The sequence below is a fragment of the Anguilla rostrata genome, chromosome 3 (assembly GCF_018555375.3).
Source record: "Anguilla rostrata isolate EN2019 chromosome 3, ASM1855537v3, whole genome shotgun sequence".
NCBI classification, from domain to species: domain Eukaryota; kingdom Metazoa; phylum Chordata; class Actinopteri; order Anguilliformes; family Anguillidae; genus Anguilla; species Anguilla rostrata.
Window position 1 is genome coordinate 41,768,460 of NC_057935.1, and position 26,293 is coordinate 41,794,752.

The 26,293-nt window shown below is 42.6% G+C and overlaps 1 protein-coding gene across 1 annotated transcript in view; it reads right to left on the bottom strand.

Annotated features, from left to right (window-relative positions):
- bcl9 (BCL9 transcription coactivator) overlaps nucleotides 1–26,293 on the bottom strand; it is a 122,096-nt gene that overhangs the window by 61,452 nt on the left and 34,351 nt on the right. The window contains exon 2 of the mRNA XM_064327649.1: nucleotides 6,284–6,385. The gene's annotated coding sequence lies outside the window, so the exon portion shown is untranslated. The remainder of the gene's footprint in view (nucleotides 1–6,283; nucleotides 6,386–26,293) is intronic.

A 26,293-nucleotide genomic window follows, 5' to 3' on the forward strand; every position in this document is an offset into this window, starting at 1 on the left:
TACCTCCAAATGGAGAACACTTGGAACAGTGGTGAATCGTCCCAGGAGTGGCCGGTCTGCCAAAAGTTCTCCAAGGGGTGCAGCGACAACTCATCCAGGAAGTCACAAAAGATCCCAGAAGAGCATCCAAAGAACTGCGTGCCTCTCTAACCTCTGCTAAGATCAGTGTTCACGACTATACATTAAGAAAGAAAATGGGCAAAAATGGGATTCATGGGAACATCAATGATCGTCTCACATTTGCAAAAAGTATCTGGATGATCCCCAAGCCTTTTGGGATACTGTTAAATGGAAAGATGAGTCAAAAGTAGAACTTTTTGGAAGACATGTCTGGCATAAAGCAAATGCAGCAAGTCCACATCTGAATGGCTGAAAGAAAAGAAAAAGTTTTGGAGTGTCCCAGTCATGGTCCTGAACCCAAAAGAGATGCTGTGGCAGGACCTGTAATGAGCAGTTCATACTCAAAAACCTGCCAATTTGTCTGAATTAAAGCAGTTCTGCAAAGAAGAGTGGACTACAATTCCTCAACAGCAATATGAAGAACTGATATCAAATTATAGGAATCATTTGGTTGAAGTTATTTCTGCTAAAGGTGGTGCAACCAGTTATTAAGTTTAAGGGGGCAATCATTTTTTCGCATGGGTGATATGGCTGTTTGACAACGTTTTTCATTAAATAAATGAAATAATTTTTAAAAGGTGTTTTGTGTTTACTTTGTGTTCCTGTTGTCTAATATTACATTTTATCTAAATATTTGAAACCATTTAGTGTGGTAAATATGCAATAATAGAGGAAATCAGGAAGGGGGCAGATACTCTTTTACGGCACTTATTGTTATCAATGAAGATAGCCGACATATCAAATCAGTTTGTTTTTTTTATTTTTATTAATCACTGACAAATGTTCAGTGACACTGATCAAGTGATTAGTGGTCAAGTAGAGTGATGAATGGCTTTATTTATTATCCATTTTTTAAAATCTCTATCATGCCAGAGTATTTAATCTACATCGTAGCAAATGCCGTGAAGGTTACAGTCCTGCAATTTACACCCCTGATATAAAAAACTTACGGAATTCAAAAATGGAAGTGTAATGGATGGTCTTGAAACCACTCGCGTATCAGCCCTGCTGCAAGGTGGAAATGGATATTGTCCCAAAAACATCTTTGATTGCGCCCCCTCCAGCTCTCATGCTGTTCGGAATGAGATTCTCTCTGAAGGAATAAGGAAAGAGCAACAGCCATGCGGTGCTATAGGGCCCAGATGACATACAAATTTGTAATTGTAAATGTGACATTTAGGCAATCTCACAAGAAACCTCTCCTCATTAAAGAGTTTCATGTTTAGTATTTAGCAAAAATGTCTTCATTGTGCAATTTTGTGAAACAATAAGAATGTACAATTTTGTTTGCCAAATATAGTTATGATTGTTGTGTCAACTGTTTGAGAATATGGAACTTTGCTCAAAAAGGTGCCTAATAAACTGAGAAAACCACACTGGCCAGAAGGTAAAACAAATGAAGTAAGAACTTTGTTCTGAGTATTGATGGAAATAGATCATCCTTTTAAAATTGTAAGTAATCTGCAGGAATAATTATGGCGTATTTCAAATAATTATTTGACCCGGGTCTGGACTGTCCTGTCTCTCTTTTCTCCTTCACATGTGATCTAAAATGGAATGATCCATTAAAAATTTTGTGTTTCATTTGCACATGCGCTGGAATTATTAACAGAACTGAAATTAATTATATTTAGTTGTAACAATGGTTGAAGATATTTGGGAAAAAAAAAGCTGTGTCAAGAGAAGATAATGATTAGAAGTTCTATAAATCAGTTTGGGAATTTTTGCAATATTATCATTCTTTAGATTTTATAGTACTTTCATATGCGAACAGATACACACACATACATACCCACACGCAGTCATATTCATACACAGATACACACTCTTATGTACATGTACACTCTGAAGGGGCGACATAGCTCAGGAGGTAAGAGCGGTTGTCTGGCAGTCGGAGGGTTGCCGGTTTTATCCCCGCCCTGGGCGTGTCGAAGTGTCCCTGAGCAAGACACCTAACCCCTAACTGCTCTGGTGAATGAGAGGCATCAATTGTAAAGCGCTTTGGATAAAAGCACTATATAAATTCAGTCCATTTACCATGTGCATGCACATATGCTCATACACATGTATGAATAAAATCAAACCAAAAGTCATGCACACACACACACACACACACACACACAGGCACACCGGTGTATGATTCCTTCACACAGACCTGTCCTGCCACTGCTGTGTCCTCCCTTCCTCCTCCCCCTCTGTTGTGTTTCAGTCATTTCATTTAAAAAGCCAGGACTTCTGGGTAAACTCATCGATACATGGCCCCTCCCCCTCCCTTTAGCAGCCATGACTGCGACAGTGCCAGGAGCTGAATCTGATGCACAAGAGAGGAGGGAGGGCATGCTGTCACACAGGGGTGTGCTCGGGCCACACCATCACCCAGCACAGCAGCAGCGTTTGTTTTGATGGTCCCCAGTGTCACGCCAAGATGCCTTATGCATCCACCATCTCCACACTCCAACTGCCAGTCTATAAAACATATACGCAAGCTCTCTGACATTCACACACAAGTTAACGCACACACTCGTAAACTCGTACACACATGCGCACACACTCAGTCACTCACACAGTCCCCATTCAACTGTCTTATTTATAAATCTGATTTGAGATTTAAAAATGTATGCTCATAAAATATTGAAGTAAAGCATGTGTAGTTCACTTGTATTAAGCAGCCTGGTGTGACCGAAGCTGTGGGAGGAAGATGATTGTAAAGTATTCCCTCACACCAAGAGCTGCTTCTCTTTCCCACTGCTGTCTCACAGGTTAAAGGCACAGGCACGCACAAGCAAAAATAAAACTGAACAATGGCAGTACACAGTGGGCTGTTTCAGAGTGAACAATCTCTCCTCAGATTAACCACACAGATTTTGTAGACTAACCAGATGGTCAGGTCCTGCATTCCTTCTGTGTTCCCTACTTCTCAACAACAGCAGTTTCTGTAATGATATTACAGTTCAAAGTGTCCTCTGCCACAGTAAATGCATGCCTAATGAGCAAAAAATGCATCAAAATGGTGCCAGCAGTAGAGAGACAAAAGTCAAACTTAAGAATAAAGAACTGAATATCTGGCATATCAGCAGAGTGTATGGTGACCAATGGTAATGCGAGGAAATGCGAGATTATAGTACACCTGGTGACGAGGTTATCCCAGGGATGCATCTTGGTACATCTGTACATCTGTAGCATAGATAACACCTAGTAAGGCCAAAAAATCTAACAAAAAGCAGGGAACACCTCACAGGGAGACACAGCCAGGAACAGATGCCCACACTCCATATTCCAGAGTATCAACAAGAGATTTATTGTTCTTAATTCACATAATAATGCAAAATAATATTAACATGGATTAAATACCATGGATGTACTTCAAATTAAATTACACTGAATAATAAAGAAGCACACACACACACACACACATATATATATATATATATATATGATTGACTTGACCAGCCAAGAACATTCCACATTTTGGCCCTGAATAATTACTTGGTAGTTTTAACAGTGTGTCGGGGGTCATTGTCCTGCTACAAGGCAAAGCATTGTCAAATGTGTTTTGAGGCATTTGGTTGGGTCTGAGAAGATATGATGTGTCTGTACGCTTCAGAATTCATCCTGATGTTGCCATCAGCAATAACGTCATCAGTAAGGACCAGGGTGTTCTTGTTTCTTCTCAATGTATCAAACTGTTTGTTTTGACACTCCCAGTGTTTTGGCTATGTCTCTGATAGAGTCATTCTGATTTGATTCTGATATATCAGCCTCATGATGGCCTACTTTACTGGTATTAATGCTTCTTGGGCACTCATGTCGAGAGAGAATAGCAACAAACTCCAAATGCAAATGCCACACCTAGACCTTTTGTTAACTTTCTTGAGCATGAACTAATGCAAAGACAAACAGCTGGAGAAACCACCGAGAAGTTAAATGTCCCATTACTTTTGCTCACCTAAAATGAAGGGACTATGTATAAAAACGGCTGTAATTCCTACACGTATCACCTGATATGGAAGTAAATGTCCTCAGATTAAAGCTGACAGTCTGCCCTTCAACCTCAGATTCATTGTTTCACTTCAAATGTGATGGAGTACAGAGCCAAAACAGCAAAAATGATGTCCCTGTCAAAATACATAAGGACTGCATATATATATAACAGTACAGTAATTTTAATTTTTGAATGACTACAAATAAAATGAGCCATGTCAATGAATTCCCACTTCTTCCCCTTTTTGAAGTGAAGGCATAAGCTATGAAAGTTTTTTTTTTTTGGAGGGTTCTTTGGGTTTTTCCTCTCTGCATAATAAATGTGGGGGGATCTCAGGGGATTAAAGCATTTGTGAGCTATATCTAATCCCAGCCACTGCCACAAACCCCAGCGGGATCGATGGAAGCAACAGAAAAGATCCAGAAAAGGGGGAAATACAAAATCGGGGGGAAAGAAGAGAAAAAATAACAGCCTAAGGAAACCTGTCACTGCGGGGACACACATTCCTTTGATACTTTACACAGTTTTTTTTTTTTTTTCATTTTTACTTATTGTCAGGTCTTCTGCTGATTTTCTCTGATCGCAAGAGGTTGGGGTGGGGGTATAAAAATGACTTTTTTTTTGTCTATGAGAGAAATAACCCACAATCCCCTGCTGGGAAAATGTCTGTTCCTTTTCTCTGGAGAATATGTGATTCTCAGCCTTCAAACGTGGAGCATTTACTTGTATATGTAAGCTCATTGGTAACATGCAGTAAGCAAATAAAGACAATCTGCAATATTTATATGATTAGTGTGTGCCTTGAGAGCCAAGCCTTGGTTGAGGTTTGTTTTACACATGTCACATGCTGAATTTCAGTACTCTGAGGCAGTGCTTTATGTACTGCTCTGTGAATGCAGAGCCTAGCACTTTTTGTCTGTTATATAATAAGATCAGAACACTGGACACTCTAATTTTTAATGTTGCCCAGAAAATGGTGACATCTGGCACCATGAAGGAGGGCAAAAAGAGTTCACAATCAGGCCACCCTATATTCCATTGTCCTCTGTTTCCACTTTGCTCTTCAAAGCTGAGGACTAGAGGGTTGTATGCCATGTCATGACAGGACACTCGTGTAATTCTGGATTAAAAGAACAGCAACAGCAGCAGCAGAATAATGACATTTTCTGCAGTATGAAGCACTCGATTGGTTGCACTCACCGAACAGAACACTTCTTTGAAATCTCAGATCGACAGCCAGACGGAATGGTATCAAATCAGCTCACCATTTCTTTACTGTATGCCCATTCATGACACCATTTAGGAATTTCTGGCGAATCAAGTGACAAAGGGGCACTATAATGGCCTCACCCAGCAACAAAATTAAAACAAGACAAGTGAAACACATGGACATCCCAACTCATTTGGTCTTAGGGCCTACCTACACATACCTGTATTGATCTTGGTCTCTGTCACTGGTAATGCTGCCATGTGCTTCATAATCACAGCAAATGCAAAGGCAAGAAGGTCGATTATATTCATCACGTTTTGCAAAATCAAACTTTTCCCTTCAGGGATACTGAGGAAAAAGACAAAAAGGGTCCAAAATATGATGGCAAGGATAAGTGTAAGGATAGCGTCAGAATGGATGGAAATGATGACAGCTCTGAAAGGGAGGGACAGGTGAAATAAAAAGAACTACTACGTGTGTAGTCATTCTGGACCCCAGTTAGCATCTCACCGCCCCCGCCTCTCGCTCTCAATCTCTCTCTCTCAATGTCTCTCTCCCTCTCCCACATGTCCTGTATGTCACACTCTATCCCACATGGTTTCTGGAATGCCTCAATTATGGAGGTATGGAACAAATGCACAGACTGTTAGTGCTCTTGCTGGTGTTTACACATAACATGAAAAAAGGGCAAAGAAATAATCAAACTTCTCCATTTCTTCTTCCTGAAAAACTGTACATTTCATACTGAACATGTATTTAAGAATTAGCTTATTCATTCACTTTCCACCGTGAGCAAACGCAAACACCAACAGTGAGAAAAACAAGCTATTTCCACTCTTGTCAAGTTCTCTCTCTGCTTTATAGGCACAGGGGCACATGCACACAAACACACACACACACGTAAACACACACACACACACACACACACACACACACACACAGAAATAAACACACACCATAAACAAAATTACCTTGTGACCTTCACCTCCTTGACCTACCAGCCGTGCATCATCCTTGGCATAGTTCATCTGGAGCCGCACACCTGCATATATGTGCAGATCTGGAGCGTCCCACTGAGGAAGAAGACAAACAAGCATTTATTGTCGCATGTCAAGTTTTTATTCTTCACAGTGATTCGACACAGTGATAAAACATCCTACTTTCTGGTAGTGATTATACAGCCTGCAATCTGGTACATGCTGCACTCTGGTACTGATTAAACACCCTGCATTGTGGTAGGTTACACTTTGGTATTTATTAAATACCCTGCCCTCTGGTACTGATTAAAGCCTGCACAAGAGCACACACAAGTTTGCATATTCACACATGCACATATACATTACATACAATCACATGCACACACACACACATGCTTTGATATCTACACATGAGCTATATATGCTCATACTGACGTTACAAACCCTCAAACACACACACACACACACATTCCACCACAGTAAAATAAATGACAAGGGATCTCCAGAGGTGAATTGGCTCACCAGTCCAGTCCAAGTGGGAAAAGCAGAGTCATTTCCCTTTAGTTTCCTACAAGTCACAGGATGTCAAAGTTCAGATGGTCATGTGAGATGAAAGACTGAAATGAGTTTGAATCCAACAGAGAGATCTGGAGAATCTGCTTGACCATAGTACCATAAGGAACCATGCAAAGCCGCTCCACAGGACAAGGACACTACCGGTGAAAGGAATAGCACAGCAGCCTCCACTATATACAATTTGTGTCTGTTCCTCACTGTCCTGTCCAGGTAGGACACACTCTTTGCACACAGGGCTGGAGAGCAAAAGCAGACACCCTATTCCCTCTCACCCCAAGGGCACAGCCTCAGCACCTGTGATCACCCAGAGGAACCTCTCTCTGAACTGGTCTGCGGGGAGCCGGGAGACTCCAGGGACTCCACAACATTTTCGTTAAACAGGATAGAGTAAAAAATAACTGGAGTTTTCCTTACAAAGGGGCTTGTTCATCGTTGGTGCAGACTGAACTGATGGAATGGGATGATACTCGGTCATTCCTGCATTTCACCAGTTCAGTTTAATTTCATTTGTATTTGTGTGTGGGTGTGTATTTCTTCCCTTGATATTCCTTTCTCTACCGAGTTGTTTTGACCTTGAGCGGCTCGAGGAGACAGTATCTCTCAGGAGAGAGACATGGTGTGGCTTCATAGTTACAGGCACTACAACTGATAAACAAGCACTGAGTACATGGCACTGTGGATTACCACTATCCATACAGAGCCAAATCGTCTATTCTACTCTCTCACATCCCCCTTTATTTCTCCTCCCTTTTCTGCCTTTCATTTTCTCTCCCTCACATATTCATAGAGGCACAAACATATATGTACATCACACATACATACAGATACACAAACATATACACGCATTACACAAACATACAGATACACAAACATATACACGCATTACACAAACATACAGATACACAAACATATACACACATTACTCATACACAGAGGCACAAACACATACACACATTACACATAAACCTACAGATACACAAACATATACACACATTACTCATACACAGAGGCACAAACACATACACACATTACACATAAACATACAGATACACAAACATATACGCACATCACACATGCATACAGATACACAAACAGATACACAAACACATACACGTATTACACATAAACACAAACAGACACAAACATATACACGCATTACACATACACAGAGATGCAAAAACATATACACACATTACATATAGACACACACAGATACACAAACGTATACAACATAAAAAATATACACATAGATTCACAAACATATACACACATTACACCCCAGATAGCCAGTGAATCTGGGTGGGATCTGTGCTGCTTCTGGCATGATGTCAGCCAGAATCGGCACAGATCAGGCCCGGAGTCTCTCGCTATCTGGGATAAACACTAATGTACAAACATGAGCCCTGTCCGTATGGGATTAGTTTCACTAGGAGAGGTCAGGTAATATAATTTTTACCAAAAAAAGTCATTTTATTCAAGTCCGGAACGACGATGTCAGTGATTTTTACCGGGTACTTGAATAATAATTACAGCTGAAAAAACCTACTGTTTTTCAGCAAACTCAGAGGTCCTCTTGATAATTTGTTTGGCTCAACACATCAGCATTTGATACAAATTCCAACTAATAGGGGTGGTACATTTTTATAATACCTTTTTCTAGCATTTGTATATTTATATATTTCATTTATTTTTCATAGATTCTTTCATATATTTTTCAGCAAGTGTTAGAAATATTTTTTTTAAACTTTGTTTTAGTTGTATAACGCTAACAATGTTTTGTGTTGTGTTTTTCTTTCCCCCTGGTAGGTGGGAATGTGTGAACAATACATCCGGGAACACAGACATGCTTCCTCAGTGGAGAGTAATGAAGGCTTTTTCGGTGGGGATGGGCCATTGAAATCACTGATGTGCAATGATAAAAAATAAATTACCAGCATTGTCCTGCAATACTAATCCCATCCGTATAGGGTTATATACATACATTACACATACAATTAAATGTAATGCATGCACAGAAACACACATTTGCTTCCCTGTTTTTCTTTTTTCTTTTTCCTTCTCTCTACACTCTTTCCATCCTCCATTCTTTTCCTCTTACCTCCTTCCCCTTTTCCCTTATCTCCTGTTCTCTTTTCATATTTTCTCCTCCACTCCTCTATTCTCTGTACCCTTCTCCCCCCTCTACAGCAGTAGGTTTATTCATCTGCGCAAACAGCTCCAGGTGAGTGGAAATTAAAGTGTTGATATAAAATAACATCAATTATCCTGTCATTAACTAATGCCGTAATTCCGACCAGCTTAATCAGGAACCCACCTGTTTTTTGTAATGATGTCAATTTATTTAGTAAATGACTAATCAAGGTGCTGGAGAAAAACAGCTATGATTGCCACTGTAGTTTACACAAACTACACTGCCACTCTCAGTGTCTCACGGCAGCGTCTGCCAAGTCGTTTAATTACATATCGATGGCTTCCTGAGAGGGGATACGTGTTTGTAAGCAGTAACGGGGGCCATGCCGAGCTCTCGTCTGCAGGACCACTTACTTGCTTCTTTTCTCTTTGGACACAGTTCAATGTTTGGCTGAGAGCTTTTGGCTGCTTTCATTTTGGGACGGTGGAGACTGGATACTCCAGACTACCAAACGCGAACGTTGCAACAAAAGCAGCCTCCTTCAGTCGGGCCAGAATTCTGCCTTAGTTAATTCTTGCAGATCTGGCGACCGGCGCAGCAGCCTTTGTCTTCAGCACCACAGCAATCGGTCTCAAGGACACACTCTCAAGCTCCTTGTCACCAAACATCACACCGTTAAGGACCGCCAGTCCTGCCTGCATTCAGGGCCACCCTTCTTGTTAATGTTGAAGCTGTGGCTCACCTGGAGGCCTAGAGGGGTCCAGAGATGATGAAACCCCCTTACCTGGACCCAAAGTACCACCCAACTTACATCAGAAGGACCAACCCTACCTGCACCAGCAAGATGACCTCTACCTGCACCAGCAGGACCATCCTGAACTGCACCAAAAAGACCACCTCTACTTGTACCAGTAGGACCATCCGTACCTGCACCAAAAGAACCACCCCTACCCGTACTAGCAAGCCCATCCAAACCGGCACCCAAAAGATCATTCCTACCTGTATTAGCATATCATCCCTACCTGCACTAACAGGACCACCCCTACCTGGACCCAAAGGACCATCCTGACCTACACCAAAAGCACCAACCCTACCAGTACTAGCAGGACCATCCCTGCCTGCACTAAAAGGACCGCCTCAACCTGTACCAGCAGGACCACCCCTAACTGCACTAGCAAGACCATCCCTACATGCACCAAAGGGACCACCCTTACCTGCACTAGCAGGACCATCCCTACATGCACCAAAGGGACCACCCTTACCTGCATTAGCAGGACCATCCCTACATGCACCAAAGGGACCACCCTTACCTGCACTAGCAGGACCATCCCTACATGCACCAAAGGGACCACCCTTACCTGCACTAGCAGGACCATCCCTATATGCACCAAAGGGACCACCCTTACCTGCACTAGCAGGACCATACCACCCTGCACCAGCAGTCAGGATAAGTCGCTCCATCTTCAGCATGGTTTATGCCTTCACCCTAAACCCTCCTGCCCCTGCATACCTGCCACCACAAATCTGACCCCATGCACCTGCCCCTATGGGAGGAAAAAACTCTGCTGTCAAATGCATGGAGGGTAGAATGGTCTAGGGCTCTATCTAGAGATGGCACAGCAGTACAGCTCACTGGGGAAACCCAGTGAGTAGTCAATAAGACCATCTGTGTATCTGTGTGGTGGAGCAGTAGGAGATTGCAGTAAAATAGCATTTTCTGACCTGAACGAACTTCACTCCCCTGTGCACAGCCACACAAGCTTCAGCCTGGAGCTGCATTTATGAACCAGTTTTGCTGTTGTTAAACTGTGTCGCTGGCTGCTATACTCCGAATATATATATATAGTGCACATCTAGACACACACACAGGTTGCGTCACTCTCAAAGAAGGACAGGCTAAAATGAGCTAAATCTGTTTTTCTCTTTCCTGAGTCTGTGAATAAGTAAGCTCAGCTTCCAGCAGATCCACCTCTCACCCACCCACCCACACACACACACACACACACACAAAAGCAACAAAATAAGAACAATAAGCAATTATGCGCATCACAGACCAAATGCATATATTCATTTGCCTTTAAGCTGAGGACCTGGCTGTACCTGTCCACCTCTGGAGACACACAGGACCATCTGTGGCCCTGTGGCCCAGCAGACAGGTCCCAGTGTGGTGGCAGAACAGACAGCTGCACTGACAGCTTTGGGGGGTGGGGGGGGGATGAGGAGGGTGAGTGACAGCTGCTCCCCCCTCCTCCTGTTCCCTAACCGTCCCCAAGCACACACCTCTCCTCCAAAAGCAGCCTGTTTTCCCTCCAGACTTTCCAGTGGCTGGTGAGCCAAGGTCACAAAGCAGCGAGGAGGGGCACCGCTGTCACCGTATGGGGAGCGGAAAGGAGCTGACGGAGAGAGAGGGGAGCGGCTGGGCCAAGTAGATTTCATCATCCATCCCCCACCCAACCCCTCAGGTTTCAGATTCATTTAGTATGAAGTCTCAGTTGGGCAATATTTTCCAAAGCCAGTTCTTTGGTGTAAAACAATTGTGCAAACCCAAACATCTGCTGTTTTGTGTATAAAATAGGAAGTTTGTACATTTTTTGTGATTTAATAGAAATTATTATTTATACTTCTACTACTACTGCAAGTTAGTCAAAAAACCGCATTTAGTGGCAATTGGGTCAGCTGTTGCAAACAGCAGGGAACTACAGGGGACCCAGACCTTCCACTCTATAACCTCCTCAGATCCCTGTCTGCATTTCTTGGCTCCCCAGGGGCGACCAGGTCCAGGCCTAGTATACTCTTTAGATGGGAGGAATAACAAGGAGCATAGAAGAGATCAAAGGCTCGTGCTTCAACTTTCTTCTTCTGTTCTAATTCCCTCTCTTTCTCTATTGGCTCTTTACCTCCAGCTCTCTCAACTGTCTCTCCTCTCCCTCTTGCCTTCCACATAACCGTTCACTTATTTCTAATCCTCTTTCTTCCTTCAGTTCCTATCTCTGCCATCCCCACTCCTTCACTGGCCCACTTTTTTATTCTTCATCTTCCCTTTCTCCTCTCTCCTTTCACCTTGCTCCACCCCTCCTCCTCTCTCCTTCCCTCTCCCCTCTCCTGTCCCACTCTTCAGTGACAGACCAGCACATCAGCTGAGGTGACAGCATAAGCCTTGCGTTGTCACAGCAACAGATCAGCTGAGGCCCAAATCCCCTCAGCAGTGATGGGGAGGAATGATCTTCATCAACATTCACCCTCATCATCATCATCACTAATCAGCTCACTTCTTACTGATTGAAGAAGTGTGTGTGTGTGTGTGTGTGTGTGTGTGCATGTGTGCGCGTGTGTGTGAAGGAATATGTGTGAAGGAGAGTGTGTTTTTTCATGCGTGCATGTGTATGTACATATATTTACCAAGTGTCCTGCAGTACAGAGAACTTTTTCTGGACAAGCCTCAGTTGATCGATCACTGGATGGCCAGGGAGACTACAGAGTGAATGACCTGTGTGGAACCACTGCAGGAGAGGAGAACCAGTGCAACACACATTTAAAAAAATAAAAAATGAAAAAGAAAAGTTATTTTTGTTGCACCAAGGAAACAGCAGCTGTCTAAAAAGAGTCCCTGTCCTTTTTCTGTTGGGCTGCTTCTAAATTTGGGACACAGGTAAAGGAAGCAACGGGGATTTCTGGAAAGGCACATTACAAACCTCGTGGAGAAAGAGAAAATGTCAGTTGTCAAGAGAAAATGCCAATGGCTAGCAATTCTTGTGCTCTCAAACCATCACACCCATTATCTAACACTGACTTATCATTAACCATAAAGTACAATAATACATCATTCCTTTTTTAAAGCTGCAGGCCTACTTCACAGACCACACTAATCTAGATGTTCCAAATGGTTATCCTTTATATAGAACAACATTTTATATTTGTGCTAGTGGTAGCTTTAGCCACACTAAACACCATGGGAACAGGCAGCTCTGTCAAATCTCAACAAACCTCAACCACTTCATCTTCTTAAAGCCCATTTCTAAAAATCAGAAAAATAAAATAATGGGCAGCCACCAGCTAGTTAGTAGGTCACTGTTGGCTACCCTGCCAGACAAGCTAGCTGCTACTAGCCATCTTGTTCACACATGCCCTATCCAACAAATTATGCTTGTGATGGATGTGGTGATTCAAGACAAGAATGTATATAACATCTGTTATATACACAAAAATAGTGTATATAACAGAAAACACTACCGACTTTAAAGTTGTAAACCCCTGGAAAACTGAGCTGACAGATCTGCTGAGCCTGTGTGTGTGCATGTTTATGCCCATTGGAAATGTGGGTTTCAGGGAAAAGTTCAGAACACAAATAGCTTTGTAAGTTAGTAACTAATATTCAGACATGATGTAAGTGGTATCTTATTAGAGCATTTTGTCCATGTTGGCATAACAAGGGCAGTGTAATAAGTATCTGTATTTAGCTGACACTGGTAGTGAAAAATGCTACCCTTTTTGAATTCTCAAAAATGAGAACATTACAAAAATTGTAGGCTAATTTAAGGTCATAAAGAATTTAGCCTGTCTGTGTCCATTACAGAGAAACTTAAAATTATCAACCGAGAAATAAAGTGCTAGAAAACCCCATAGGGCAAACAGCAAGTTTGAAGCCAGCTAGGGACAGTTCTTGGCATAGACCTACCCTACAAGTCAGTGAGGGAAACAGAAAGGTGAGCAACAGTCTGTGGCAGCTTCTGACAAGAAGGCTCAACTTAAATGTCAATGTATCAAAAAAGGTTTAAAATGTGTGCTGTACTGTGAGTAAGATATTAGTCTACCACCTTTGTTTTCCTTTCATTCAGTTACATTGAGATATCTTTATCCAGTTTTTTTGGAATATGTGACTTATTTATGTTTAATTTCCTCAGGTTTTGTGTAAATCAGAAGTTACTTTCTGTAGTTCTGTACTAACATGGTTTTTATACAACATACCAAGAAATGAAAAAATAAAATCTTCCAAATATCATTGGTAAACTTCAGGAAGAAATAATTTATCTATATAACGCATTAACTGTTTATTTCTGAAAAGTGAGCTCTGATACACCCCTACTGCACACCTTCGAGTGTCCTGAACTTCAGATGATCAAGCACATGGGTTTTACAATAGAATCATGTAGGTTGGCATCCATCCCCTATTTCTGTCTCTTGCTAGAACCACCTAATCGAAGTTAATCTGTTTATATAAAGCTATTAATTTTATGCCTGATTATTTGGTTATAATACATTTACATCGAGTTCTATGACAGTAGATGCAATTATGACGTTATGAAGGATTTGATTATGGAATTATTAGCCATTTTAAGGTGACTATCTCTGAACCTCGCTTACTCTGATCTTGTGTTTTCACTTCACTCATTTAGAACTTCCTCCACTCTTCGTCCAGGAACTAAGAGACTTCTAAAGCTGCCTTATTTTTTTTAAAAACTGACACTTGCATTGCATTCTTAGAATTTTATGGGAGCTTTTGACTAACTTCTATTTTTAAGCAATTTTACCTCACTTAGAGTCTCATGAATATATTCACATGCGACTGCAATGGTAATAAAAACTTTACCAGACAGCTAAACTGCCTCAGAAATGTTTACTCTCTCTGTTGGCTCCTGAAAGTTTAGACTAAAGGAATTCACACATCTCCCCAAGAACAAGCAGCACATCATTCATCATTCATCACTCACATGCAGTACAGGTCAGTTATGAGCATCAGTGCTGGACATGTCTAAGCTTTATGGCTGCAAGTTTTTTAAAGCTTTGTTGCAAAAAATTGTGGATTCCTTTTATTATATTCACAATATGAATTTTGTTGGAAATCATTTTTTTAAAATGTTCAAATCCATATAATACTGTATATCAATCACATAGCCCAATGGATTGCTGAGTGCCTTTTTCAGAGGGCTGGAACCCTCCCTCAGTTAAGCTCACAATGAGCGAGCTAGAGCACTGATCAAATTACTGTGAACTTATCACAAGACCCAAAAGACGTGCTTAGAAAATTGCATTTTTCAGCACGTCGTCCAAGATACCTGGCAAGGATAAATTAAATTCAAAACTGAACACTGTGGCTGTGTAAACGTCACGAGTGGGAATGATAAGGAAAAAAGATACAAAAACCAAGAAACGTTTTAAAATTTAGCAATTATCAACAATTCGTGGAACACCCTATGCTGAGAAATAAGGATCTGAATGGTGAGGCTCCATTGACCTGAATGTAGCCCTGTAGAAAAGCTGCCTGTAGACTGTAAAACCTGGTTACCCCTCTGAATGGCTGTAACTGACTCTGTGCAGTGTCAAATTTTACACGAAGTATGAACTGTAAGTCAAGACCTAATGCGCTACTGCCAGGGTGACCCAATCTACCTCAATTTAATTCATCATCACGTTTTAGCCACACAACCATAAGGCATAGTAGAGATACATCTCCCAACTGATGCTAACTGAAATTCTTTTGCTTTGCAGGGCAGTGTAGACTTTGCTCTACTAAGTGAAATGAATATATAACAAATAAGCATAATATACCAAAAGCAGAAAATTCCTCAAATCTAATTATTAACTGAAAAGGAGTAGAATAACTCAAAGATAAATGTCCATGTTCACAAGTCTTTCCCCCAAAAAATCTCTGCCATTAAAAAACAAGAGTCCTTGTTGTGCATTGTGTCAGAACTGCAATGTCAAAGGGAATGTACAACTTTACTCCATTTTCCAGAATTCCCAGCATCATTTCAGGCATGACTAATCCAGCATGAAGCATACTGGTGGCCAAACACCATCTCCAGCTTCCCTCGAAAGTAGGGCAGCATACACATGCATAACCTTGATCAGAGCTATTTAAAGTGCTAAGAAACTGCTGGTTTATAATCCTGCTGGTAACGAGATTGGCTGCCAGACCCACTGGCAACTTCAGCCATGGTGTCACGACAATGGCTGTGTTTTTTTTTTTTTGAACCACTGAGAAACGACACCAGTGCTCACAGATTATTACTGTTGCTGGGCTTAGCTTGCAGTCTAATACATTGTTATAAGGCAGGAATCCCAAATCTAGGGCCTGGAGAATTTGCTGATTTTTGCTTTCACCTAAAAATCAACATTCAGTTTAGACTCAACAGATCAGGTGAGGTGAGTTAACTGTGTAATCAACTTCTTTAGTTGATCAATTAATTGCTGAGTAACACAAGCAGACCCTATGGCTCTCCTGGATCCCTTGTGTTTTAACCACTGATGGGAGAAGGAGGCTCCATAAACCAAAAATGAAGTAAGTTGTCAGGTTGTTTTCCAGTAACTCACTAATTTGAAGCAATCATGTTATGTTGAGCAAACCCTATTTAATTAGTGTTCATGAAGCCGTTGTTTAATAGCACACAAACTGTTCATGAAGCTTCAGTTTTCCATTGCATTTTCATATATTAATGTAGATACTGTTGTAGTAGATTTTATAAAGGACAGTGTGGAAAGCAACTGTGATTATTCTCCTGTAATCCTCAACCAACAGCTGTCAGTCTGCCGCCTGCCTTCCCACCACTTCCTGCTTGTACACCATTTGACGGCCAAACCGCAATTTAAAAAATAGCGAGACATTCTAGTGAACAACTGTCCAAGCATACATAATCATGTTCCGTTGTTCATCATGCAGAAATAACAGCCAACAGGGAAAAAACCAGCATTCATTCATTTCATTTCATGCTTTTTTTTGCACCAGTTATTTTCCTGATTGCAGTTTCTGATGCACTACCACTGACCCAGTGATAACGCTTCAGGAAGATCTACCAGCACGTTTGCCTCGCCCCCTCACCCCCAGGCACCACCTCCCAGACACAGGCACCGAGGTCAGTGGGCCAGCCAGCCAATGGGAGGGGCCCCAGAGAAGGCATCACCATGGTAACCAGGACAGCTGGTTACCATGGCGCCACCTCCACCCCCCCCCCCCCCCCACCGTAGATACGCACACAGCCAGTCACCAAAATGCTGGGAAATGGTCGGTGAATCACGTTAGGTGCGATGATGACTTTAGATTACATATCATCATTGTCTATTGCACACAGAATGTTTTTGCTTGCATCAATCTTGCAAATCTGCGACTAAAAGGCAGCTGGACAGCATACATTTAAAGCAACATGCAACAGTGAATACTCAGAAATACTGTGAGTGCAGATGTGGTTCTCCAGCTGAACAGCTTCCTGGAAGTGTCACATGACACAGTACATCTACATGCGAGGAAATCTCGGGCCTGTTTCAAAGAAATCAGTGGGCCTTCCTGATAACCTCCCAAGATATAGAAAATCATTCCTGTCCCCTGTAGGGGACATGAGTCTCTGGTGTTAAGCTCAAGAGCCAGCTATTCTTCAGAAGTAGAAAATTCATGTTCAGAAAGTAAAAAGTCATCCCCAGTATTTTGTTCCAATCACCTATGTTTGCTCAGTAGCACAATTCTTCAGCTAGGTGGTAGAGCCAATTAGTGAAATCAGCTGGCTGGGTGGAAGAAATGCATGGCAGGACTTTTACATTCTGACCCCTGGACATTATAACCTCTGCTACTCTTCAGTGTTGAAACCTACACGACAAGGGACATTCAATGAAAAGAAATGATAATGATATGTCAAAAACTGCTTAAATTTGTTTTTAGCCAGGTCTCAGGAGGAAAAAGTGCACTCTCTTTTTCTTAGGATGTGGCCTCTGCTCAGGTCACTGTGCACAACGGGAGCTTTATGAGGAACCTGCTTTTTCAGTGGGAGTAGCCATCTTATTTAATTTCTAGAGTATTTTTTTTATTACGCAGCCCCTGTAAATCACAGAGCCATTGCCTGGGACTGCTGTGTGCCAGCAAGTTTGAATCCAGAACATCTTTAGCATTTTCCAGAGATCTGCACAGCACTGAAGATTGCAATGTTTTGTAAAATATTTATTTACATAATTTATATAACTGATCTGAATAGGTCTTCGTCCAGAACGGAGCAAGGCAGAGGCCTCAAAACTGCAAATGGAACCTCGCATGGTGAACATAAAACTTTTTTTACGATTCTAACTATTTTTCTCATTTCTGTTTCTTGCGATATAGTTACAGGAATCTGTTTGGGGCTTTTTCCAGAAAGACGGTTTGATATTTGGTAGGTGGGCAGGATGCCATGAAAGTCAACGCTTGCCTCAGGAGTCCAGCAGCAGGGGATGGGCCCAGTTCTGAATGCTAAGTGTCCATTCAGGAAGCCCACTTATTAAGTTGGTAATTAGAATTGGACTAAGTGAGGGCATTAACCACATTCACGATAAAGATATTGATATATAATTCATGAACACAATGTTTAATAATTGAAGGGATGGTTAATTGGCTTGGATTCTGTGCTGTAAGAGCATCCCTTTGGGCCTCAATTGGTTAACTCCTGTTACAATAATAGATTTAATTTATATAGCGCCTTTAATGGACGTTAAAGCATTTCATAGAGACTAGTAAATTTAATGACAGTGGTATTTTGGCCCACACTGTACACCATGCGCCAAATGAGTTAGAGAGACAAACTGGGGAATGATTAGATACTAGATTAGGAGACCAGTGAGTCCGGGCCTCAGTTTTTTCCCTTGGTCTAGAGGGATGATTGCTCCAACACCATTTCTAGTCACATATGTCTTCCTAGGACAGTTCTGATTAAAGAACTAACAAAGCCCAGTCCTGCCTGACTTCCATACTGCTCACTAATCTAGCCCAGACCTGCTTTCTGCTTCAGTACTAATCAGGCCCAGACCTGCTTTCTGCTTCAGTACTAATCAGGCCCAGACCTGCTTTCTGCTTCAGTACTAATCAGGCCCAGACCTGCTTTCTGCTTCAGTACTAATCTAGTCCAGACCTGATTTCTTCTTCAGTACTAATCAAGCCTAGTTCTGCTTTCTGCGTCAGTACTACCCAAGTCCAGATTTGCTTTCTGCTTCAGTACTACCCAAGTCCAGACCTGATTTCTGCTTCAGTACTAATCAAGCCCAGTCCTGCGTTCTGCTTCAGTACTACCCAAGTCCAGACCTGCTTTCTGCTTCAGTATTAATCAAGCCCAGTCCTGTGTTCTGCTTCAGTACTAATCTAGTCCAGACCTGCTTTCTTCTTCAGTACTAATCAGGCCCAGTCCTGCTTTCTGCTTCAGTGCTAATCTAGCCCAGATCTGCTTTTTGCTTCAGTACTAATCTAGCCCAGTCTGGCATAGTTGCCATATTAAATAAAGGCCTCTAATAGTTTATTTTTGAGATTTACCTCCCCAGTATTTCTTCTTTTATTAAAAGATGCAGTTGAAAGATGGGTTTTCTAGGTTTTGGGAGGCAAAATTAGAAAATCAATACTACCTTGGTAGGGCAGGGTCCCTTGATCTGAGGGAGTCTAAATCCCACTCTCTCATGCCACTCCTAAGACCCTCTCCGAATGTACAAAAGAGAACACACATATGCATGCATGAAAACACATTTTCACACACACACACACACACAAACAAACAAACAAACACACACACACAAACACACAAATTCATATACAAAACAAATACACACACACATACATGCGTGCACATACATGTATGCACATACTCACATACTCATACACACACACACAGATGGACAGACACTGCCAGGTGTGGGGTTTAAGGTCAGAATCACAGCGGCTCTCTATAACTGTGTTCCAGCTGCGTGCTGGAAGAGGCGCTGCAGGCAGTGTACCCCCAAGAGCTGCTGCCATGATACACCTCCTTGGCACAGGTGCACTTTCCTAAAAACACCTGAGAACTGCGGGGCCTTATCTACCCCTGGGGCTGCAGGCAGCCCTGTGCTGCAGAGACCCTCTCCTGAACACACCTTGCAGGGGAGACCTCGGGTCACTAGACCGTCTGCGTGTTGACCATCGTAAATCTTTACAGGGCGGGAAGGTGTTGGGGGTCTGAACTTGTTTATTGTCTTTGTGGGTGGCCAGCGAATGCAGAACAGCTAATTAGGTCACAGTCCTTCCCTCTGCTGGGGAGGTTTAACCAGTCCCTGTAATTAACCATCACCTGTCAACACTGAAGGTTAATTCTACCTTTTAGCCTTAAGCCGGCCAAGTAATGCTGACCATTACATTCTGACACCTAATAATGACAAAGGTTTGGGGAGATATTTTTTTACAACTCCTCACACAATAACTAAATCTTGCTAAACCAGTTCAGTCCAATAATCCCACAAACCTTTACTTTGTTTCCCTCCAAGTCCACTTTCTCTTCTCATTTCACCTTCTGTCTGCCTTCTTCTTCCTTTCCTTCTTTCTTCCTCTACCTATTCCACAAAGTCCAGAGAGGATAGATTTTTGGTAGAACACCATCGCTGATAGGTAAGGGTCCTGATATGCAGGCCCTGAGGTGCTGGATGCTCTTGTGCTATTGAGCAGTCACATGCTTCAGCTACACCTCCAGCTGAGAAGGAAAGTGTTAAATTTAATGTAGAAAAAGGACCCACTCACTGTGTAACTGCAGGGACTATTTTCCACATTACAAGGCACACAGCGTAGGATAGGAAACCCAGTGCCTTGTCTTACTGACAACAACTGGCAATCGGTACTGTAGATGTAATCTGACAACCCGAGACATCGGGACCAGCTTGAGCCCACCCAACACCCAAACGGGATCCTGCCAACTGCACCTCCCTGATGCAAACTCCTGGTCATAGTTTGCGAAGGGCTGTCCAAACTTTCCACAACTAACTTAATGAGCAAATGCATTTCTTGTGAATCTGATGAAGGCCTGATGGCTAAAACTTCAATGGTTTTCATATAAATGGATTAAGTAAAATTGAACTATTTTTTACTGAGGGCAGGAGTTGCACTGTTTCCTCCTCTTATAATGTGACTATGGATGCACAGGTATCAATAAATATCAATAAATGATAATGGACTGGCCATGTTGGCCAATGCCAGTACCGGTGGTGGCTTATACTTTATCTATTAACCTTTAGCCCAAATGCAAACTGCAACCAAATTGCATGGAAGAAGTAGATGAGAAGTTTCAAAGGTTTTTCTTTATTATTGCGCATGAGTCGCGAGAACAAAACCAGGCGTTGTATGTTATTTTTAGAGAACAAATGTAAATAGACACTGTTTATGTTCTCCACATTGGACATTGGTTGAACAGTTTTGCTCACATTGGAATGCTCCTGTACAGCCGACATTTTCTCTGCATTTACACTGTCAGTGGGAAATCAGAAGTGTCGCCTCTCTGGCTCATGTATGTTGCATCTTCATATTAGTCCAGCACATCTGCCATGGTCTCAGCATCAGTCCAATAACAGTAAGTTCATTTTAAGTTATTGGTTAAACAACCCCAGCATTATTGTGTGTCCCTGCTCTTGACTCTCATTAAAATGCAGTCTAAAGATTTTGATTTACATCCTGACCATCACATATCTTCATGAGATTGTTGAGAAGGGACATCAAAAATGAAAGCAATGTATTTGCTGAAATGTACTTTTAATCGTTGCTGAAAACTCCTGAAAACTCAGCGGCCAGAGGCTCATCAAACCCCTGATGGAGATCAGAGGAGGGTCCTATCTCATGGAACATGGTGTTCTCATTGGGATTGGCTACTGTGTGCCATAGACAGGCATGACAAAGCTAATGGTGCCTCCCCTGCTGCCTGTATGCAGAGTTCATTGCATCGGGTCAATAAGGAGTTTTGGTTCTCAGCCAGAGCAGCCAATCCATTCTCTTTCTCACAGGGCCTTTCCCCAGTCTACATTTGAATTTTTTATTGAAACCAGAGGAGAAGATGAAAAATGCATTTTCAAGAAACAAAATTTCTCTAAGTGTGAAAAGCTTTCAGACGGTTAACACACTGGACTGCCAGTTTCTTTCTTCAGTCACTCGGATTGAAGAATAACAGGTTCTGAACACCACACCCTCACCTACAAAATTGCAATCATGTATAATGACCAAATCAGGAACAACAATGCCAAAATCCAGTAAGCTGGCTACTATTAAGAGAGGAAGCAGACTAAATCAAGTGTCAAGCCTATGGGTATCAGTGACTGTGTGACAGATTAAACGATGTGACAGTTTCAAAGGGCAGGGACCTCCACAGCACAGGGCTAGCTGCTCTTAGCACCTCTCCCAGTGCTTTTCCAAAACTAACAGTTGGCTGTACCTGCCCTCACCTCCACTCAGTGCCTACTTCAACCCTATTCCTACCCCCACCCCACCTCTACCTTGATGTCACTGTCCGTAAACACACACACACACACGCACACGTGTGTATATATATATATATATATATATATATACAGTGTATGCACATAGACATACACATACCCAGAACCAACATTTATATATACAGACATGCAAATAATCACACACCCACACTCATATACCAATACAATGTATGCAAAAGTGTGTGGGGGAAGACAGATAGAGTGAGAGAGAAAGAGAGAGACAGAGACAGGTAGAGAGTCAGAGAGAGAAGAAAAAAAAACAGAGGGAGACGGACAGTGAGAGACATAGAGGGTGGAAGAGAGAGGGAGAGGCATAGAGAGAGGAAGAAAGAGGGAGAGTGAGAGACATAGAGAGAGGAAGAGAGAGGGAGGGAGAGTGAGAGACATAGAGAGAGGAAGAGAGAGGGAGGGGGGGCTGCTGCAGTGTTTACTTCCAGAGTTTGGCCCCCCTCCCCCTGAGACCCATTCCACATTCCTCCACCAGCCTCCCTGCATTCTTTCCCTGCCTGCTCTCTTTCTCTCTCATTCTCTTCCCCTTTCTCTCTATCTCCCTCTTTCTCTCTGTCACACTCTTGCTTGCACGCTCTCAGTCTCTCTTGCTCTCCCTCTATTTCCCCCCTCTCTCTCTCTCTCTCTCTCTCTCTCTCTCTCAGTCCCCTGCTCTCTCTTTCAGTCCCTCTCTCTCTCTGTGTCTCACTGTCTCCAGAAGCGGGCCAGCAGAGGTATTGATTTGCAGCTGAACAGAGCGGTAGCTGTGTGTATTTACAGCGCAGGTCTCGGGCTTGCCTGCTCCTCTCCTGCTGCGTTGCCCTTTGGCCCAGATAATGGGGCGCAGAGAAGGCCTTTGTCCTGGTGCCGAGACTTTCGTGCTCCCCCCATCATTGCCTCCCTCCCCACCTCCTACTCCTTTTCCTCCTCCCTCTCTCCACCCCTCCCTCCCCCGGCTCCTCCCTCCCACCCGTCCCTGCACACACACACACACACACACACACCTAAAAAAAAGAAAAAAAAGAAAATCAGACAGTGATTTGAGGGCAAACTCTCCCCGATCTGAATGCACACAGCGCAGATTACTCCCCAGTCAGCAGCGCTAGGAGAGGAGAGAAAAGGAGAAAGGGAGGATAGAGGATAAAAAACCTGGAGGGAAAAGTGTGCTGTTGGGCAGCAGGAGTTCTCCGATTTATATTAGGAGGTTTTCTCCCCGTAAGATTTATACTGAGCAAGAATGCCGCATGAATTTTTTTGTTAGATTGGGCGCCTCATACAGCACAACAATTTAACGGTAGGGGTGGTAACAACATGTGCATTTGGAGATGCACTGAATTATTTATTAGGTTAGAGAGATTAAGTAAAGATCCCCAGACTGAGTGACTGTTTGTTTACGCCTGTATATTCTCAAGCTGGCCACTGCCTATTCCGCACACTCCTAATTGTGATTTTCTATCATAAATTCTGACCAGTAATTCATTTCTGAGCAGATCAGTGTGAGACAGAGAGAAAGAGAGAGACGGAGCTCCAGAGAAATGAGCGAATGTGTGGAACATACAGTTCCTTCGCAGGATGTGGAATGCGCATGACATTTTCAGAATGCTGTCAGGGTTCCAGAGGACCGCAGTCTCTGGCGTACCCCCCGCTCCCTTCTGACCCCGCGTAGAGACGTCACAGGCTCCGCTTCCCAGGGGAACCTGGCGGCGACCAGCCGAGCCCCCCCCCCCCTTGCCGTTAGAAATGCGGAGATGGATTTATCACCCCCATGCGGGACATCCGTCCCTGTCCGGTCTCCCTTCGCTGCGTTCTGCATGACAGCTCGGCGGCTGTGATTCCACTGCGTTCCATTGTATCGGGTTGCTATTGGCATCATCTGTCATTTACTGTAATAGTGGGCACCATATTTATTTGCGGGTGGCTGCGTTGCTCTTTGTTTCCAGCATACCAACGTGCTCCTTCATCATCTCATAATGAAGAGCTATGAGTAGGAACGACAGTGACCCCGAAATGGTTTCATGCGAGACTAAAGTGTTAATAGCAACTCTGCTAATGAATAGAAAACTGTAAACTTGCCTGGTACCATCATTTTATTGTGTTTTACAGGCTATACGATGTTGGATATTAAAAGACACTTTCAATGTACTGGGCAACAAAAACTCACTATTCTGTTGTGGCAACAAAATGGACGAATAGGCGCATGTGGAAAGACAGAATTGGATGGTGTTTTCCCTGATTCTTAGCATTCGGTGCACAGTGGGATGAATTTACATTCATTGCAGTTAGTCTGAAGCACCAGTGCCCTTCACAGAAAGAGAGAAAATAAAGGGGAGAGGGAAATAGCGAGAAATAGAGAGAGAGGGAGAGAGAGACAGAAAGAGAGGGAGAGCACTAATCAGTAAAAATTGTATGATGCTGTGTTGGGGTCCCTGGGTATCCACGCACCGGGTCTCTCTTAATTACCAGCTACCGCCTTGCCTCCCCCTCAACCGCAGAGGAACAGAGGACTGTTTCTCTCTCCTCCACTCTCTCTGACTTCCTCCCTCCCCCTCTTTTCCACTATTCCTTCTTTTTCTTTGTGTAGTGTGTGTGTTTTTTTTCTCTTTAAGTTCCTCTGGAAATTACGGCACTACATGGAATTTGGTTTCAGAAATGCAAACTACTGAACAGTGGGTGTGGTCTGTGATCAGCCTCCCCACCCTGGCCCCTCCCCTAAGCCTGTGATCAGCCTCTGTAGCCTTAGCTCCTCCCCCCTAGCCTGAGGCGCTGGACTGTTGGAGGCAGCCGGCAGAGTGTCTGTGTTTAAGAGTGTCATATGACTGACCAATATATTGCCATATACTTGTGTAAATGTGTTTGTGTGTGTGTGTGTGTGTGTGTGTGCGTGCCTCTGCATAACGATGCCTTGTGCTGCATGCATGCATGTTGACTTTGCCGCTATTTGGTGTATGTGTGTGAATCTTTTACTTTTTATGTTTGTGTGTCTGAGGGTATATGTTTCATATGTGTCCATATAAGTGTATGTGTGTATGCCATCTAAGTTTTCCTGACAGTGAATTTTGGATAATTTGAATATGTAAAATTTCATTTTGCTGATAAAACATAACACATATTTTTTCCTAATTTGGCTCTGTACGCCACAATTTTAGATTTGTAATCAAACAATTCACATGTGGTTACAATGATGTGATTCTCAGCTTTAATTAAAGGGTATTTTTCTACATTTTGGTTTCGCCATGTAGAAATTACAGGTGACATTCTAAACAATACCATGTTTGGGGAAGGCCTATTCCTGTTTCAGCATAACAATTCCCCTGGGCACATAGCTTGGTCCACATAGAAATGGTTTTGTCGAGAACAGTGTGAAAGAACTTGACTGGCCTGCACAGAACCCTGACTTCAACACCATCTAACACCTTCAGTATCAGCTGGAAAGCCAACTGCGAGCCAGGCCTAGACACCCAAACAGTGCCTGATCTCACTAACGCTCTTCTGGCTGAATGGAAGCAAATCCCTGCAGCAATGCTCCAACATCTAGTATAAAGTCTACTCAGAAGTGTGGAGGTTATAGCAGCAAAATGTGGATGGCATATTAATGCCCATAATTTTGGATGAGATGTTTGATGTCAGTATGTCCACACACTTTTGGCAATGCAGTGTATATGCATATACTGCTATGACTTTAAGTCTTCAATCCGTCGAATCAACCATCAAGTTACAGCTGTGCCCTCCCAACAAAAGGTTTCTTTTTTTTTTTTTTTTTACCAAAAATGTAATTTACATTATGTTACAGCCCTTTGCTCAAAAGTGACCCTAATATTCAAATGAACAACTACCCAAACACACCTTAGCTGCCTTGTGGATTTCTTTGTCATCCAAAATGGCTAAAGGAGATATTTCTGATGAGTTTAAATATAAGATAATTCAACTGCAAGATGAAAGTCAAAGGAAAATAAGTGAAAAAACCAGAGCTTTCAAAACTGGAGTTCAAAAGATTATTGCTAGATACAGAGAAAATGGTACTCTTAACAACCGTGCAAGAACTGGTAGACCATCGTAACTGTCACCATCACAGACAGTACTTAAAGCCT